The sequence below is a fragment of the Notolabrus celidotus genome, chromosome 12 (assembly GCF_009762535.1).
Source record: "Notolabrus celidotus isolate fNotCel1 chromosome 12, fNotCel1.pri, whole genome shotgun sequence".
In the NCBI taxonomy this organism is placed as follows: Eukaryota; Metazoa; Chordata; class Actinopteri; order Labriformes; family Labridae; genus Notolabrus; species Notolabrus celidotus.
Window position 1 is genome coordinate 12,633,422 of NC_048283.1, and position 15,419 is coordinate 12,648,840.

A 15,419-nucleotide genomic window follows, 5' to 3' on the forward strand; every position below is an offset into this window, starting at 1 on the left:
TTCCCTTTATTAGCATATTTCTGTATTTGGGTTTTTTCTTTAAAATGGATTATTGTACAACAGTGTTTTAATATCAAAGCCTCAGTGGGAGAGTAAATCAGGTTGCTGTTGTAATGGTTTGGTCTCCTGTGGAAGGAGTCGTGCTTTCTCTCTGCTTCACAGCAGCACTGAGTGAGATGGATTCATGGAGGGAGCAGAGATGATGGCCCACAGGTAAGCATTTAGATGAGTTACACACGCACAAACACACATACATGCACACACATAAACAGACAATCAGACACATTACAATCATCCTAACGGTACATTGATCGCTGCAGCAGCTTGGCCCGACAGGCCTTATTGCCAAATGAAAACAAAGGCTGCATGTTCGGTGCTGACACACACCATCAGTCACAGATAGCCTGCAGTCACAATGATTACCTCCTGTATGTAAATCCATTGAGCAATAAGGCAGGTTATCCCCTTATGTGATGCTGTTGTTATTATCGTGGACAGGATATCACCAGCAAGTGCCACCGGCCAACTGCTGGCTACTGATTACGTCCCATTGAGACTTGATGTCCAAATTGGAAAATGGCGATATCAGGGGCCGGGGTTACGCAAATCTTCTGTGCAAATTATGGCTGTGTGTTTTGTCCTCATTTGTCTGAGTGGGCAAGGGGCTGTAAACAATAAGTCTGCACTGAGGGAACAACATATAACCGCTAATAAGCTACCTGGTGTATATTTGGATTTCCACCAGGGTACAAACAGATTAAAAATATTATACTCTGATTTATTATGCAGATTATAAATAATTAAAACCATTTAAGCTGCTGTGTGTGCTGGGAAAGGGGTCGATTGTAGTTCTGACACAGTGTATTATTAACTGTCTCAGCTGTGGAAGGCTGGGGTTATTGGGGGATTTTATTCAGGGCTGTTTTGTTTTTATTCTTTTAAACAACAGTTACTGCAGAGCTGCTTGGTTGCAAAACGGGTGGTTGAACACTTATGTAGGTTAAAATGGGAACAAACTGTTAATAAGAAGGAACTTTTGACCATAGACTGTATAAAATATGGACGTAGGATCCATGACGTCACCCATCTGTTTCTGAAGAGCTGTTTGAGGACAATCGGCGGCGGCAGCCATATTGCTGCTGTCGAGCGAGTGTCACGTTAAGAGGCGGGCTTTGAGTCTCCTAGCCAACAGCTACCGTGTTCCCGCAGTCAGCTGTGCCTCTCATTGAAAGACTCGTAATCTAAATATCTTCAAAATTGCCGCATTAGAAAAAAATTCACCCGCCCCTCACAGTGTGAGCCGATCGAGAAATGAGCTATCCAGACTACACTCTTTTTTTGTACCAGGCTGTAAACATGTTTATTTCTGCTGTAAAGATCGGCTTTTTCCCATTCATGTGTATGTGACTTCCGGTACTTCTGGAGACAGCCTCAAGCGGATCCTTGATGAACTGCAGTTTTTAGCACTTCCGCATTGGACTCTTGGTCCTTATTTTTGACGCACTAATCTATCAAAAGCTGCCAATACCTTGCAATCTATTAAGCCCGTTGGACAGAAACTAAAAAGTACAAAATAATAATAAACTGACAGCAGTGTTGGCAATGATAAGAGACTGCTAACATTCCTGACTACACCAAGTTAACACTGTCAGCTCTGACAGTGAAAAGCAAAAAGGCGTCATTCTGTTGCCGTTTTAACACCTTTCAGCTTTTCTTGGCTCCAGTGTTTGATTCAAAAAGCAGCCGGAAACTTTGTTTTCAACAAAAAGACATTAAACCTAATAGCACACCATCTGTACATCATCAAACACGCAACAGAAAAAAATAGAGACTGACTGGTGAACATCAGGGAGAGTTTAGCAGATATTTCCCTCAGAGGCAGAACTAAAGGAAGGTTAAGAAAGAGCTAGTCATTCATCAGATGACCAGGGGATTTGCACTAAGTGCTAATGTTCATACATTGAAATATGGAACCATTTGCTTCACATTTTCCATGTCAGCTTCATAAAGTGATATTATGTCATTAATGTCTACATCTTGTTTCTGCCCTCGAGGGGACAATGATGATTTGTTTCAGGATTAACCAATCCATAATCTACTATTAGCTCACTTATGACCAAACCTTAACAGCATTAATCCAGCAGCTTTCAACTAAGACTAGACAAAATGTTTCGTCTTAGCTTTTACTTATGTTCTTTTGTTCCTTACAACACAGAGCGAACCCCGGCTGTTGCTGAAACCATCTATATAGACTCCCTCAGCCGGTTTTAATCTCATGTGAAGCCTGTAATCCTCTGTGCTTCCCAACATGAATGCTTCATACAAGCATACTTGTATGAAATGCATTGATTCTGGTATCTGCTTCCAGGCACCTGTCAGTCTATGGTCATGACATTGGCAGAGTGAATCGATTTTATCGCTTACTGAATTTAAAGGAATTATAAACTCACCAGAGCGCCGCAATGTAGTCGACGTCTTGACAGATAACTCGTCTTGGCATAAACAGGGAAAAAAATGTGATGCAATATTTTGTGACACATATTAAAATGTTGTGCAAAACAATGGTGAAAGCTGGCAACATCAGTCATTGATGCAAAAATACACATACTATATGTTTATGTTCACATGAAAAAAAAAAAGATGCAGCTCAACAATCCTCTGGTGTGCAAACACAGCTAATCGGGCGTAAAGCATTTTCTTTTCATGTTCCTGCAGCATTTTTGTGTGTGGTAAAAGTGAAAAATACTTGCAGAAATTGGAGATCCAAACAAAAGCAGAAGATAAATTGCTGAAGCTTTAGCCTGTGATTCCTGAGGAAGTGAATGGCTCATGAGAGCTTGAAATAAGTGGACAAAGAACTCTTTAGATTACATCAAGTGGCACTGAACCTGAGACAAAACCTCTTCTTCATTTTAACTGAGCCTCTAGGATGATGTGCTGCTATTGTGTAGATTATAGAAGAGCAAAAGTATGGCACACAGGAAGGTGTCAGGACAGTTAGAGAGCTGCTTTGCTTTGCTGAAGCATGCTTTCATTTTTTAGACAAGCACACCTCCATATGAGCTTAATTATAGTCAGCACTCCCTTCTCTTCCTGTCGGGATTTACAAGCTACCATTATATATCCAAATTAATCTGAGTGTTATACCCCAAAAAGGCAATGATGCAGATAATATCTTTCTATTTCATGACACTTCAGTGTATATGGTTGCAGCAGGGAGCAGTGGAGGGGGGTCGCCATGGCAGCCAAGTTTTGACTCAGCAGAAAAAAAAAGCTGCCAAATCCTTCAGATCCTCTACTGTACGTTAGTGGAAATCTGAAGTCCATAAAGCATAAAAAAAGAGGTAATTAATCACATCTGTTGTTCTGTTTTATGCAGTTAAAATGATGTAATAGAAGCCTATTTGGAGTGTTGCGTTTCATTGTGTCAATTAAATATTCAGCAGCTTTAAATCAGGCAGTGGCCCGTAATCAACTGCTGCATCACCATTTGGACCGAGGCAGCTGAGCTGGAACTGACTCGCATGTTAATACCTCTGATTGGTGGCGCTGATTACAGGCTCTTGACTCACAGTCCCAAAAATACCAGTGTTGTGGAAACAATTAGACACGGGGCAAAATTTGGAATTGCCGATGAAGGTGACAACTTTCTGTTAAGTGGATTAAAATATTACAGATTATTTCACAGTGGATGAGGCATCTGCTGGAGTCTGACATCTGCCCAGGTAGATAATGCCATAAATGAGGAGGATTTAGCGCCAAGTAATATTTTTATAATGATATTGGATATGAAAATTCTAATGTGCTTGACTTCATTTACATCCCGGCCACATCATGCCGGTTTAAAACAGACAACGTTTGCAGATAAAATTCTGTCATGCTTTGTAGACACAAAGTGGGATGAAATTCAGGCTACAAAAAAAATGTCATTGATTTGCATGGGCATCCATGAAATACTGAGCTTATTCTTTCCCTCCATGATTAGTTCATGTCATCTGTTAGAGCTAGGTATTTAATGCTTAATGAAATATACATTTTGGTTTCATGCAGTGAAACACCTTGAGTCTAGAAAAAGTAACACAGAAGCTCAAGATCGGTGTGTGCACAGTCACGCTCAGACACCCTGCCATTAGGCGGGGTGGGTTAACAGGCAAGTTTAATGACAGGGAAGGCTCTGTTTGTTTGCAGACTCTTACATCCATTATATGTGTTAAAGTTCACTGTATCAAAAGTTGAAAGAATTTGTGTTTTTGTTAAAGAAAGTATTCCTCTGTAAATATTAGGAGACATGAAAGGTCTTTGTTTGCCATGCATTCTACTGTACTACGAGACATATGTTGTTTCATTACTCCAACTGTGTATTTGGTAAATATACAGTTGTGCTCATAAGTTTACATTCCCTGCCAGAATTTGTGAGTTTTTTGGCCATTTTTCAGAGACTATGAATGATAAGAGAAAAACTTTTTTTTCACTCATGGTTAGTGGTTGGGTGAAGCAATTTATTGTCAAACAACTGTGTTTACTCTTTTTATATCATAATGACAACAGAAACTACCAAAGAATTCAAAAATTCTGCCAGGGTATGTAAACTTATGAGCACAATTGTATGTGGGCTGAGCTCTGCTTTAGTGCAGGAAACAATAATCAACAACCATAACTATGCTTGCAGACGCAACATAAGTGGTATTAACTACACTGGTATAGTAACAAAGGATGTTCTGAGGTGACTTATTTTCTAGTTGTATAAACTAGGGATGCACCAAAATAAAAATTCTTGGCCTAAACCGAAAATGAGGAAACCAAGGCGGAAAACCCAAACACTGAAACACTGTAATAAATTATCAGGCCAATTATTAGTACCATTGCATTTATGGCTAAGACTGTGTACTACTAACCTCACTAAAATCAAGGATCTCATTGAACATATCAGACAACGAGGGTGCATGCCCCTAATCTGGTTCAGAGAGACGAGTCCTTTTTTCTGCGCTCTGTTCTCCTTCCTGCGCTGTGCGCTTCTCCGTCTCCAAGCGGGTTCTCTGCATCCATCACGGCCTGGATCATTTCTCGTGCGCGCTGCTTTATTCCCACATCCAAGTAATGATCTTTATAACACGGATCAAGTACAGTCGCGATGAAGTGCAGAGGATCTGAATAGATCTCAGTGAAACGTGTGCTGACAGACTCTAAGAGAGTACTTTTCTTTGTTTTCACTCCGTGGTCCGTCTCAACCTCTTTGCTATGAAGACGCTTTAGTGCTGCAATTACAGGAATAACTGATGCAGACATGTTGGCCCTTGTCCAGACAAGCGCGTACTGGCAGCGTTTTTTGCTTGCATCATCGAAACATTCTGTTTCGGCCGTGTTGTTTCGGTGATAAAAGTCTTTCAGCCGAAAACCTAAAATGCACTTTTGGGTCATTGTCAGCCGAAAATTTTCATTGGCCGAATTTTTGGTGCATCCCTAGTATAAACGGAAATGTATATTCCATCGAAAGGTAAGAAGACACTCCCAAAATTAAGAGAAATGTATTAAACACGGCTATAAACCCAGAGTCTGTGTGTAAATTAGTCAAATAAGTTTGCCAAGTTTAGTTGTAATTAGCAGAGCTAGCACCACCAGCCTAGCATTCACATGCCTGTGCCGCTAAAGCATCACTCTGGTTGTGTGATTGTGTGAGTTTAACCAGACGCAGCTTTATCTCCATTTTCTGGATGCCCATCTGTCCTCTGAGTTCATTTAAATCCAGGTAGTACAGCTAACAGCATTACAGCATTAACCAGAGGTACAGCCCAGCTCGTGTTAGGTTCTGCAGTGCAGCCTATAGACACAACATGTGACTGACATTTCAGGGTTACAATAATGTTGTCAAATATTTGAAGGTCAAATTTAAGAGCGGGTGGTTAATCTTTGTTCTTTGGAAGTCTGCAGGAGAGATCATCACCTCTGTCAAATTACAAATTAGAGGACTATTTTGTCTGATCTAGGTCCACCTTAGTGTCCTTTGAGTCCGACAGAGCTGATCTGAGCACTACCTACTAGTATTAATGATAGGCTTCAGAGGGCAGTGACACCTGTAGATATCATGATGAGTGTCATTATTACGCTGTCAGGCACACTGCGGCTCAGAGGAAGCCTCAGTGAAACATTAAAATGTAAAATAGAGTCAGTAGACCAAGGCTGACATTACTACCTGAATGACTTGAGAATATTTTTCCCCCCACAAAGGCAATTATATAGAATACCATCAGAGTGGAGGAATACTATAAGGCTGCTTTAGCTCGTACTGCAATAACAGACATTGCCCTTCATATCTATTTAAAGGCTTTTCAAGTGTTGACTAAAAGACTCCCAGAACACAAATACACATCATCCTAATTTACAATCACTCCATCTCATGTGACTAACATAATGAAATCTATGATCAGAGCATCCCCTTGATAATAAGCGCTCACTATCCTATCTCAAAATAAAATAACAGTCAAATTAATCCAGTTTTACTTATTTTGCAGCATGACCCCCTCAGGGGTCTGCAGACAGGTTTGATCAGTGATTGCAGTGTGACAACCCCTGCTGAGACTCCATTTTCTAGCTGCAGGCTTCGTCTGCTTCATCACTGATTAGATGAAAAGGTGCACTCTTTCACTCTGAAATGTATCCTCTGATCTTCTGATACACGGACTGACACCACTTGACAGATAAAAATGGTTACAAGCATGAGGCTGGCAACGCTTTGTGTGAAGCAACGTGTAAACAGCGTAGTAAAACACAGCGGTGTTTGAAGTTTGAAAACAATTATACTTTCAGAGTGGAGAAAAACTATTTTAATGTTCTGCATTAAAAGTATTGACTCTCTGCCTGGCCTAATTAGAACAGAGTTTTCTGCTCTGTTTTAATTATTTTATCCTGTGATTTAATGTTAATTCTGCCTGCAAACCAGTCTTCCCTTGTGGTGCAATAAAGGCTGCATTTCATTGACTACAACAAGCAAACGAGGCACGCTGGACCAACCGAAGCTGAAGCTTAAAACATGATGAGCACGGTGACATAAGCAAAACCCTCTGGTAAGAAAACAAGAAATTGACATAGACTTAATGAGCAGTCATGCCACCATGAAAACAACACGCAATACTACCCAGAATTCCTTTCGCCAGCCTTGCCATATTCTCTCAGGGACAGGTCCTGAAATGACCTCAAATCAAGCCCATCAGCCTTTGTCACTTGTCACACTCACACAAGGCAGTGGCGATGTAGCGCGGAAACATTATAGCTGTGACTCTCTGAGCCTCGGCCGACTGACTGAGCTGACTGATTAGGACACAGCAGGTCACCTGAGCCTCACACCGCATTACAATTATACTGATAGAATACTGACCTTTTCTGCTAATGCTAATGCAGGACAGTGTCACTGCTGCCGTAAGTGTCATCCTGGGAGTATCTACTGGAGCACTAAATAACCAGAAATACACAAAGCAGCTACAGTAGCAGTGTACAAACGCTCACACCTCCACCCGCCTTACACACATTATACACATTGCTTTTATCTTTTTGCAATCCAATCTTAATGACTCCATTAACAGAGAGGCCATTAGCGGCATTCACTTTATGGCCAGCCAAACAGCCCAGCCGGGAGCACATTACTGAAAGGGCATGTGTGTCCTAATGTCCACTTTTTGTCATCCTCACACACACACACATACACACACACACACGCGCGCACACACTCAATCTTTTTCCCCCAAGGCCAGCGCCTGAAGCAAGCAGGAGTGGACGAACGACTAAGCAAACAGGGCCATTTTTTGTGCTCCATTAGGCAATGAGGAGCAAAGGTTTAGTGCAAGGCTGCAGTGCCTCGCGCTGGTGGTCAAGCGGAGGAAGATTGAAGGCAGAGGAAGCTGAAGAGCTGCTCGGTGTTAGAAGAGATCTCATATCCCAAATTAGCTCACTTTGGAGCAAGCGCTGAAAGAGATACTTCAGGGGTGACCTGCCACGCAAGAGGCACCATTGAACATGACTGGAGAAGCCAATCACAGAAGAGAAAATTATGATATTTAGTGTTGAGGTAAATCAATTATCCATTCCTGCTGGGACGCTATAAATGTAGACCAACCATTCTCAAACCTATGGATGGCATAGTTGAATTTGAATCTATAAATATTTAGGGATGCGCCGATCCAATACTGGTATCGGATATCGACTAGATCGGACTCAAAAAGCTATATTGGATATCGGGGACAAAGGGCCGATATATAGTGCCGATCCATATGGCAGATCTATTCATCTCAGTTCTATGCTTTTCTGTGTTTACAACAGCCATGTGTGTCTCCTACATCATCAGCGCCGGCCGGTCTGTGCATTTTTGCCCAGTGGAGCATGATGGAGGATAACTACAGAGGCTCTGCAGTTTAGGTGCATGCTTCTTTTGCTGACAACGCCGTCGGAAACTTGCAACATGTGCAGCGGTAATGTTTCGACGGATGGCAGTCGCGCTGAAAAATATAATGGGAGCCCAAAGGAAGAAGTTTACTTCAGCTGTAGCCTACTGCAAAGAAGCAAGAAAACTTCCATTAATGGATTCAAAGTGTGAAAAAACGGACAGGTTATTGGATTTACTTGTTCCGGATCCTTGAAATTAAGGGATTCCAGCCTCTGGTTTAGCACTTGGAACCCAGGTACAGTTCACCATCAAGTCAGAAAAGCCTGAAGTTGCCAAAACATGATTCTATCCTCACATTAAGGAATAGAGATTGTTAAATCAATACCAGGATCGAATCGGCTAGTATCGGTATCGGCAGATACCAAAGCCCAGGTATCGATATTGGTATCGGGACCTAAAAAGTAGGGTCGGTGCATCCCTAGAAATATTCAAGGGCCTACCCCAATCTTTAATCACACAATTCCTGTCTACACCTGGGATATTGAAATCGTATGTCCTAATGTATTTATTTTATAAGTCACAAAATATCTGCATAAAAGCAGTCCAATAGCAATGCACTGCAAAAATAAAATCCATCCCCAAAATGTACATTGACGTAATTTGTAAAAAAATAAATGAATAAAGAACCCTAGTTATATTTGTTTCTTTTCATAGTGCGACATAATGAGGAGACTGACGCATTTCCTCTATACATCACAGCACAGTCAGAGAAATAACAGCTGCTGACCACCTTTGAAGACAGAACAGCTGTTGCTACTAAAGAACTGTAAAACAATTAATGAGGCAAAAGATCTGAAAATGTGTTTCTGCCTTAACAATAAAACCAGCGAGAAATCATCAAGCACTGATATTGTTGACGAGCTCTCCATAAAGCAGAACGAGCGAATAGAAGTCTAACCCAGCGATTAGACAGTCTAACCCTGAGGGACGATGGGATCGGTGATCTGAAAGGACCTGACTTGTGCAAACAGGGGAGACGGTTAGCTCGATGTGAAAATTATCTTATGAACCATGTGAATTTCTGCCACAATTTAGACCAAGTGAAGTGAAATGATTGTACTGTAAACTGTACCGCCACCACACTGCACTGCTGCTGTTCAAAGAGACAAGAAATGGAGACCAAATGGCAAAAGTGCACTCCTGTTAATTTGGCACATCATCTCCATATTGCCTTTCTGTTTCTGCATGTCTGGTCACGCAGAGCAGAGGGCATGTGATTCAACATGGATGCTTTTTGACCGGAGATGTACTGGTTCTGCACAGTGACTCATACAGTTATTTTGTGGCTATGGGGCTCAGCTGGGGGACGGCCAAGGGTCAAAGTTGATGTGTTGTCAGTGCAGCAAGTATACTCCCTGACATGTACATGAAGCATCCACTAGCTGACAAATGTGCTGCACAGGAACAGAAACCGAAATGGATGGTTGCCAACTTGCAGTAGTTTGAGGCTGTTTTAAGCTGCATGTTTGTGATGTGTGTCATATTTCATTGATTTCGTTTTGTGCCCTCCGCTCCGGTTTGTTGTTTATTTTTATACTATACTATCAAATGCCGCCTGCTCCAAGCTAAGCTTTAGCTCTGCAGGCAAATGGGTGCTCCTGCTGAGAGGAGAGCGGAGATGCTTCATATCTCATAGGAAGGGGGTTTGAGCCCGGACTTACCCTGATATTATCTAACTATTCTGGGATCAGTGGGTTTCAGAAGGTTGTACTTTACTTCCGCTGAGCAGGACTGGACAGCACTTTCTGCTGCCTGCTTGTTTTTCCTCCACTCCCGAGGGGGTGGTAGACCATTTATCAGCAACCAGGAGAACATGTATCGATGTGCAACACAGCCAGGGAATTCAGCTTTTATTACACTTTAAACTGCAAGGTCAACTTGGCAGGAATCTGTGTCAAAGCTGTCAAGCGTGGAAAACATGAAACAAATAGCCCACGCGGAGGATGCGGTGTAAAACATCAAGATAAGGGGCAGACGTCTCAACATAAAAGCTTTGGTTTATGTTTGCATATGTGGGATCAGGTAGTAATATACAAAGACGCTCCCCTGTTTATGTTTTTTTTTTTTGTCCTTTTATGGGTTAGAGTGATGCATTAACGACTCAAAGAGATAAGCGGAGTCACAATTTATGTCCCATAATCGGACAGAATGACAGCCTGCACTCATTTGATCCATCCAGTCTTACTGTTTGCCTCAGAATCCCTCTGCTTACGACCACTCTTCTTATAAAACTTCACACCAGCGCTTGCACTTTTACACAGCAAGAAAGCAGAGAAGCCATGTTGTGAAGCACAGGCCCTTTGACAGTATAATGTTGTCACTTCTGTCATGCCTTTGATGCCATCATATTCCACTCCTCCTCCTCTCTTCTCTGGCTCTTGTGAAAGTGACAAAGGGGATCGGCAGCAGCGTGTTATCAGTGTGCAGCTGCAGTAATCGTATTATTTAGTAATCTTAATTCTGAGAGGCTGACCAACAGTGTGAACAAAGCGGGGCCTTTGCTAAGCCCATCAGAGTGCTCCCATGGAGCAGAGGTCTTTTCCTGCTCCATGGCCCCTCCAGGCCCACGCACTCCCATCTCTCTCTCTCATTCTCACCCTCCCTCCCTCTTCTGTGTGTCCCCCTCTCTGTTGCTTTATGTCATCTCTCTCATTCCCCTTCTTCTATCTCCAGAATGCTTTTCATTCTCTTGCTTTCCCTCTTTCTTTTTTTCTCTCCCCCTTTTTTTTCACTCTCCCAATCTTCTCTGTCTCTGTAACGCTCTGAGCTGGGAGTTTGTGTAATGGCGTTATTCACAGTTCATTGGTCTGTTTGAAGGGACTATCTTGATTGAGCGTCTCCTGGTGCAGGGCCTGGTGACTGTGGGAGTGTATAAAGATGTGGATGTGTCCGCTGAGATAGATGGGCTCAGTAATATGCAGGACATTGCAGAGGCTGGGTCTGGAATCGGGGTTCTTCCGAGGCAACACATAGGGAGATAAAAGGAGGCTGAAATGATATGCAGCAAGGGTATAACGCTCGGGGCATTAAGACTTAAAACGGAGGCAACAAAGAACTAGTCAGGGAACCAGAGTCATTCTCATTAGCTGGTTCACCCTTCAGTTTTACCCCTCATCCCCTTTCTACCCCCACCCCCCCATAATGAATGCCAGTACACTGACACAGAACCAAAAAACTGCTCTGAGAAGCAAAAATACTCACCACTAATTAGTTCAAATTAACCTCAGGACCAATATGTAGACACACACACACTCACACCCACACATAAAGGCACCTCCTTCCCTTTTTTCTGACACCACTCTGATGCTGTTGTAAGCTTGGCTGTAAGATCAAAATCTCTTTCTCTGGCAGACACACACACACACCACACACACACACAAACACACACACTGAAATTGCCTGGAGCAGAGGAAGCACAGGAAAGCAAATCCGCTGTGAAGACACCATAAAACCAACACTGCAAAAAGACAGACCACATCTGTGTATGTGCATACATGAGCTGAATACACGTTAATGACAGGCGGCGCACATGTGCGCCCGCACACACACACACACACACACACATAGGAAGAGAGAGAGAGAGAGTCCTACTTACAGAATGAATCAGACGTTATCAGATGCGCTGTGCCATATTATCGCTGTAGTAGTGAGTCAACACAGGCATTGAGATGTGAGACCAAGGGGTTTCAGCACTTCAGTTGTGGAGGAGAGGGGGATGTCAAGGGGGAGTCAGAGGGGTCCACACTGTGTCATTGAAGGCTGAAGACATATAGAAGGAACCTGGATGATTCCAGTGTTTATACTAAGATAGAGAAAATAATCCCTTTAGGACAAGGCAGGAAAAAATCGACACTTGATGAAAGGAGAGGTTCAATTCTGTCTACAAGGAGAACGAGGGATTGATTGGGCCGGTGTTTTTCTTCTCTTACTTGGAGGAAAAAACAAGAAAAAAAAACAAGAAGCAAAGATATAACAAGAGCCCGTCTGGACAAATAAGAAAAGAAATGGGGTGAAAAATTAGTCAATCACAACAGGGCTCCACCTTTCCTTTTATGCTGTCTTTTTCTGCTCTTACTCTGTCTGCCCACCTTTTGTTTTTCCTCAGGATTGAGGAGGGGTGGAAGGGGTTGTGTGGTGGTGTGGGGTTGTGGGAGGCTATGAGCAGAGGAACGCGGGCATCAGAAAACCAATCACCACGCCAGACGACGAGAGAACATAAAGGAGTAAATGACAAGCAGATGAAGGGGAGGATTTCCGACACCTGCTCTCTCCCTCTGTTTCTCTGCCTCTCTCTCTCTCTCTCTCCCTCTCTCGCTCTCTTCAACCTGTCTTTCCTTTCCTTTCCAGTAACAGCCCCCTCCCTCACTGCCTGTTTTTTTCACTGCATGGGCTCTTGACTGAGGTGGATGCAGATGAAGCGAGATTCTCCACAAGCTACAAACACAGGGATGTTCCTCTTGTCTCTTCCTGTCTCTGCTTTCTTCCCCTCTCTCTGTCTCTTCCTTGCAGGCTGCATAGAATGACAATGAATCGCACGCCGTCTACTGTGCCGACACTGGATGTCTGCCTGGCTCTCTGCCTGACACTTGGAATCGGCTGTGTACCTGTCTTCCTCTCTTCCTGTCTGTCTCACCAGCCCCAGAGCTTGTCTGTCATTCAGAGTAGCTGTCTGTTTACCAGGACATCTTTCAGTCTGTCTTCCTGCCAAACACTAAGATACAAACCAGGCGGGTGCAGGGGGGACATAAGCCTACTCTTCTGCTCAAGTGCCCCCCCTGGTGTAAATCCTGACCCCTCCCCTGCCCATTGCGCTAACTAGCCTCCAACAGAGCACAGACAAATCAGAGAAAGGCTTCAAGTCTCCAAGAGGATTACCAACAGTCCAAGTAAATTTACTATTTTCCTTCTTTATTTGCCCTCTTCTCTGTTATCTTCTTTCCCTCTACCTGTTTCCCTCTATTTTCTCTCCTTCTCCTCTCCCCTGTGCCAGTCTCCTTGCTCGTTATCTATTCTGGACAGTCTGTCCCTCCTCTCTCTCCGTCACCGAGGGGGGATGAAGAAGAATGGCGCTGCTTCATAATGTATTTCTCACAATGTGGGAGAAAGATGGTGAAAAAAGGAAGAAGGGGGAAATGTGGGATACAGAGAGGGAGGTTTGAAAGGGGTCCTTCCAAAAAAAAAAAAAAATCTCTCCCACAACAAATCAGAAGAAAGAGCGTCTCAAGGGGGGATTTTCAATTACTTGCTTTTGCCCACAAGCCAATCTGGAAAAGTGGTCCGGCTCTGAGGTGTGCACTAAAGTGTCGTAATCTCGATAGGATATCCAGGCGATAAATCCGGACATGTCTGAAAGCTCCATACCATTTTTCAAGCATCGCTGCAGCCATAAGTCAATGAAGCTCAATCAGACACTCAACAGGTGGACTGGTTTGTAAGTCAACTCCTTTGGGGCTCCTCTTTCTCTGCTTTTCTGTACTTCCTATTGAAGCTCTGGGGGATCTCAGTGGAGCTCGTCCAGTTTCAACTCTGCAAGTTCAGTCCTCGCTGGGGTGGTTTAGGCTGATGGCTGACAAAGTCGGATGCAGTAAGGTCTGGAAACCGAGTCACTGAAGGGTCTCTGCTGGCGTCCATGCTGTCCATTTTGGTGTCCATCTCTGAGAGCCTTTAGATCTGGAAGTAGAAGAAGAGAGTCAAAGTAGAGGTGAGGGAGAGTAAGAGTGCATGAAAGGTTAGCATGGTGACATTTATGTCACTCTGCCTTATCGCGTATGTCATTCTCCTCCTCGTCACGCTCAACCCTGCCTGTCGTCTTGCTGTCTATTCCGTCCTTGTCACTCTTCTCAGACTTTGCTGCTTGTTTGTTCCTCCCTCAACTTCACTCACTCTGTGATTTGATCCTTTTACTCTCTCCCAACAAGCTCATTTCCAAACACTCTCCCCCATCACATCGCTGTACTATTCCCTCGATCCAATTCTGAATCTGCACCTAGCCTGCTTTCATCCAATCATTTCTGCTGTCTTTTTCTTCAAATCAAAGCTAGCTGTCCATCACGCTCCACAGTTTCCAGCACCAGAGGCATGTGTGGGAGCACACTGGAGGCCTACAAGAGATCTCTGACTGGTCAATGTGCCCGAGGCAGGTGAAGGACTGCAGCCCAGAGTCAAAGCAATGGTCAGGTACAAGTAGTCACACTTGACAGGGCAGACTACTGATGTGAATTTTTTCCTAGAATGTAATCTAGCATTCCCACTTGAGAAAACATCAAGTATTTGTTCTTTTATGGTTTACACATGCTTAAAATTTGACAGTGGTGGAGGTGCGTGTGCCTTGTAATCCAGTCTGGATGTCCCTTAACACACTGCCAGTCTGATTCACTTTGTGGCCCGTTGCCCTTCTGTTGCCCTCCTTGCAAACAGAGAGGGCAAACAAAAGGCATGAGAGCTTGTGCTGCATTAATGATGATGACACTAAATCTTCTTTACGGTAATTGAAGGAAGCATTTTGTATTCAACATTATAGATGCAGCAGGGGACATGGGGTTTGCTAGCTGTGAGACGCAACCGACTGCCTTATGGTAAGGCTAGCTTGCCACTCAAGTGAAGCAGCTGAGGCACCACTGATTAAACACAGTTTGCTCTTCAGTGTGTTTTAGGGCAAGGCCACATGGGCTGCGTTCAAGCAAATTACATATCAGTTTGAATTTGTTCCAACAAGATGTTGTGAAAAAGTGGCAGCCTTGGTATAGACTCGCATTGCTCCGGCTGTCAAACTGAAAGGAGGGTAGCAATAACAGCTTTATGAAAATACACAACACAGAGATGAGTTTGATTCACTTGTGTGGGATACAACTGACACAGAAATCTACTGTTTCTTCATCATCCACGAGGTTTTATAGCAAATGGAGATAAAAGATTTTTTTATTTTTGAGAGAAGCACTGAACTGTACAAGAAACGAATCAATAGAAAAATAAAAAATGTAAGGAT

General features: G+C 43.3%; 1 protein-coding gene across 1 annotated transcript in view; it reads right to left on the reverse strand.

The window, feature by feature from the left end:
• The window catches only part of grik5 (glutamate receptor, ionotropic, kainate 5), a 114,100-nt gene that overhangs the window by 86,149 nt on the left and 12,532 nt on the right, over positions 1-15,419 (reverse strand). Inside the window, exon 4 of the mRNA XM_034697142.1 lies at positions 12,030-14,104. The gene's annotated coding sequence lies outside the window, so the exon portion shown is untranslated. The remainder of the gene's footprint in view (positions 1-12,029; positions 14,105-15,419) is intronic.